We start from the raw sequence: 5,320 nt of genomic DNA on the forward strand, positions 1-5,320 counted from the left end.
GCTGGTTTATCCTTCTTAGGTGGAGTCCCCTTCTTGGAAGAGGATGAGAAATCACCTTGTGATGGAGAGGATGATTGCCCTTTTTCCTGTTGTGGCTTTGACTTAGATTGCTTCTTCTTCTTGTTGGAATCTTTGCCTTGACTCCCTTGACTTCCTTGATTAGCCACTAAAGCCTTGGACTTTGAAGACTTGAGAAGCCCCATGTTCAACAACTTAGATTGTTCCAATATCAACATTTCTGTGAAAGCATCAAATGAAGGCATAATGTAGGAACTCCCCACTGTCAAACGATGAGTTTGGAAGCTTGAAACAAATGCTGCATATTCTGGTGCAAGCTTGCCCAACAAGTTGATTATCAACTAAGCATCCTTTTTGTCAATTCTATAATCCTTAAGCTTTGCTCTTAGCTCATTTGCTTTGGTGATATAATATTGGATTGTATCAAAACTCTTGGGATCCAAGTTGGTGAGCTCATTGTCAATCTTGTAACCTCTGATTTCATCAACTTGACCATACAATTTATGAAACATATCCCAAGCCTTTTTATTGTAGTACACTTCTCAATGTGAAAAATGAGGTCATCTGATACATATTTACGCAAAGTTCCAAGACCCATGCAATTATTAATGAGCCATTCTAACTAAGCATTAGGATTAGCCTTAGGATCAGATGGTGCTTCTATTGTTCCATCTATGTAATGGGTAAGACCTTTTTCCATTAATTTGCTCCATACTTTAATTTTCCCTGATGCATAATTATGTGGAGTTAAAGGTGGAAATTTATGAGGACTCATTGCAAAAAAAATGAAAGAGCACAAGGAAAGAGATACACAATCACACAAGACACCCCCCAAATTCACTCAATCAAAGAACCCCCCCCAAAATGATGATTTGACACTTTATACTTAGTGCATGTACAATGGGCCACTTGCAAAAAATGGCAAAGTGGACTTCTGATTTCAACTTTAAAACTACCTCAATAAGGCCAAAGGAGACTCAAACTAATAATGCAAGAGATCTAAACTAAGATCCAAGCAAATTACAAGTACCAAATAGGCCAAAAAAGACCAATATCTGAAAGTACAATATCCACTCAAAATCTCTAAAAACTGATCATATATTATGAAAGTAGACGAAAAAAATACACTTTCAAAAAAAATGACACCTGAAAAGGAGGTCGTATGAGTTCAAACGAAGCCTTTGAAGTTGCAAAATTGAGGATTGGACAGGTACAACTGAGAGGATCCAAAAATTCCAAAAAAATTGTGCACCATAATCAGAAAATAACCATACCATTGCAAAGAGCACGAAAAATCGGTCCAAATAAAAAAAAATTGCACCAAAAAAGGAGCAAAATTGAGCAAGTTATGAGCCTCCAAAGTTGACCCAAAAATGCAAACTGCTCAACGGAGAGGGGTCTAAAATTTTTCAAAAAAAAGTTGACTGGGCACTGACTGTGCAAAAAATGTTGACGTTGTAGCTAACTAGGCTTGCGGGTGACGTGGCAGGTGACTGGGCTTGTGGGTGACGTGGCAGGCAGAGGTGGGTCTGTTGTTGGTGACGTGGCCTACGAGTGGGCCCACTATTGGTGACGTGGTCTGCGAGAGGGCCCGCAAATTGGGAGGTATGCCGGTGGTGTGCTGGTGGCAGCGGTCGAAGCGAAGGACCGACAAGGGCCGGGGGGTGGGCGGCGGGTTAACTGTCGGGTCGGAGCTGCTGCGGGCGGCTACCGACGATGGCAGATGAAGCGGTTGCGGGTCTACCGGAGTACATTGCATGAGAACCTGCAACCTGCACTTGCGGAAAGCACAGTACGATGGGGGCGGGGGGCGGGCGTTGGGGGGGGGGGGGGGGGGGTCTATGGACCCCCAAACAATATATATATATATATATATATATATATATATATATATATATATATATATATATATATATATATATATATATATATATATATATATATATATTATTTTATTTTATTTTTTATTTTTTCAAAAACAAAGCCCCTATTTTTTTTAAAAAAAAATTGCCCTTGTTTTTTCAAAAAATAATTTTTATTTTTTTCAAATCCGAAAATCCGTACCGTACCGCCCAAATTGGGCAAAAAATTCCTCCAACACCCAAAATTTGACTTTCGCCAAAATAGGTCGAGTTTATACTCAATTTTTATGGAAACGACCTCCCAGACACAATGTTGAGGTCGAAAACGCTCTAGGATGCCTCCAAAATGCATAGTACCTCAGATCCGAAAATAGAAGCCTTCCAAGATGTCTCCCAAAACCAATCAATGAAGCCCCAATGACTTCGATACCATGTGAGATTTTGCCAAGATCAAGGGCACAATGAAAAGTATAAAAGAGAGACAATAGAATGACAAGAACAAACTATATTCTCATCAATATGCAAATGATCAACTGGATTGACCAATACAATGAATATGAACCTGCTTATATAGGCAAGGCCGTATGGATATATGAGCATACAATCATGACATGTGGCTCAATGAGAAACAAGGGTAGGTAAGAAATACTAGGGGTAGGTAGGAGAAATAATACAATATTCCACAAGAGGTGGATGACCCACCGAATGTGGAGTGTAACAGCAAGATAAGACCACAAAAGGTGGAATTTCTCTTACAAGCTATATCCCTATGTGCACACTTCCCTAAGTGTCTCATATCCAAACTACGAAGAGATGCGTTATCCTAAGTTAACTTAAGTAAAGTGTAATAATATCCATGATGAATATTTATTTACACCAACACTAACAATTTAGAAAAATTATACAATAATGAACTTAAATTGATTTTCAATAGTTTATTTAGTTTTTTACCACATTTCAAGATCAACTTGATTGCATTCTGAATAATGATTCCTAACAAAGAAAAAGTTTGTTTCCTTCTTCTTTTGCCTACCCTCCAATATATTACCCAAAGCATATCTTGCTATCGGTGTATCCATTGCATTTACATTTATCTTTTCTCCAAACTTTGACTGTATTTTACCTTCTGCACCCTGCTTTCCTTCATTACACATATGTTTAAATTATCTACCAAAACGACACAGATTTGTAGACGTGCAGGACACATATTCATTTGCAAGGTTGAACTTCTCACATGGTATTTAAGATGGTTAATAATTTTTTTATTGAATTATTATATATATGATTATTAGTGCGGAATTCATGGGTTTGCTCGCTGATAAACTAAGCTTTCCCATGGTTTGGTTTAATTAAAAAAAGCTATTACATCAAGTAGTTGGATAGTGAAAGATCTTATAATTTTGATAGTAAATAGGTTCTAAATTCTTATTTATTTAATAAAATCATATGAAAGTAAAAATAAATGATATCGATTTAAAGAAAATAATATTTTTAACCCACACAATGATTATGTTAATACATTCACATTTAAACTTCTTTCGTAATTTTTTCATAGGAAATTTTTTGAATTCTACGTTGAAGAAAACTAGCGGAGCCGTAAAGCGAACGGTAGGTGTCTTAGCCGTTGGAATTCCATCGGTATTCTTAGTCAATTTGCGTTCAATCATGTGAGTCTGTGGACAAAGGTAATCAATTCAGATGGGGACCACGCGTTATCACATTTTAGTCGTTTGCGTGTTTAACCAAGATTACGATACCTATGATCACGGCAGGAAATGTGAAGAGGATGTTCAATAATTAAAGTCTTGCAAAAAATATTTTCAATGCGTTTATTTTTAATTTTGTTTAGTTTGGAGTAATGTTTAATATATTGTATAGTTTTATATGTAGAATTTTGTCATTTATCTTTATGTTTATGGGCATGCAATCCTAGTTCGTATTAGACATAATTCAAACTAGCTACTTGACTCAATTCATGTCTACACACATACACAAGCACACGATGAAAAGATATGAACACATAAATCAATACAAGGAAACTCAAGAATAATCATTCACATTTAGTCTACCATACACTCATCCTAATGCGTGTGAATCACCTAGCAATCATTTTAGAATTCATGTGCATGTTTGAAGTGCATTGTCTTCCCTCAAGTACATTGACAAAGAGTAGCAAGTTGATACAACCTTAATGCAACATCTATGTCATAGCTTTAATTTTTTGAGAAACAATAACATTAGACCATGTTCTTGGTAGAAATAGCTAAAGGTATCGTACATAGCCTTATATTTATCAAAGTGCCACTACTATAATATATCTATCATAGATCAATAAGTGTGAAATGGACTTAAAAGTAGAATCATTTTCTCTAAACATTGCATATGTTATAGAAGGGTGTTCTACAAGTTAGAAATTCATTTCCCTATATGTGAATACCTTTTCATCTATCAATTTTTACTTAAATTATCTACTTAAAATACATTGATCCAACCTTCTGCATTGGATGTATCACATCTATAAATACATTTTCACCACTTGTGACGTATGAGTTCTTTTTCCTTCTTATGACGAGAATATAGGTTAGGTAGATAACAAGTTGTTTATTAAGATGTAGATTCAATGAATGGAGGAGGCCATTGTTTCTAACCTCAGGGATTTATAAAAACTGGCACCTCTTCCATAAATTTACAATTATATCTAGATCCTCTAAAACACTATTTAAAAATTATAGAATTTGATCCTTTTTAAAAAATACATTTGTTGTGGTTTAAATCAATGTTATGCGTTGATCAGTTATTTTTTGGATTCAACTATGTAATTAATTTTTGCATCAATGTTTTGAGTCACACTTCACAAACCATCATCAAGATGAAAGAGAACGATTGTAGGATAAAATTCCATCATTGGGATGAAAGAGAATAGTTGCATGATAAAAAAATTTATCCTACAACTATTCTCTTTCATCTTGATGATGGTTCATGGAGTGTGACCCAAGATGTCGATGCAAAAATTACTTACATAGCTGAATCTTGAAAATAAATGATCAACAACATGGACTATGAAAATCTCACAAATCTTGAAAAAATTATGCATTGCCATGGTGAGGCTTAAAGAACTCTTTGAAGAGAGACGGATGGCAGCGCTGTGCGGGATGGGAGCCGAGCGCGGGCTAGGGCATCGCAGCCCTAGCTCGTAGGCGGGCTTGCTGGCTGGTGCGGTGTGTGAGGGTGGAGGTTGCGGATGGGGGTGTTGCTGCGGGGAAAGGTAGTGTGGTGGCTGCGGGGGGCAGGGGCTCAGGGTCCCTGTGGATCTGTAGTCTGTGCGTGGGGTAGGGCTGGGGGAGGCTCAAGCTATGTGATGGGGTGAGGGTGGTTGCTACATGTAGGGTTCAAAGTCTTTGGCCAACTCCCTTCGGAGGGTGGGCTCTTCAAGAGGTGAG

This window comes from Cryptomeria japonica, chromosome 7 (genome assembly GCF_030272615.1).
Source record: "Cryptomeria japonica chromosome 7, Sugi_1.0, whole genome shotgun sequence".
NCBI classification, from domain to species: Eukaryota; Viridiplantae; Streptophyta; class Pinopsida; order Cupressales; family Cupressaceae; genus Cryptomeria; species Cryptomeria japonica.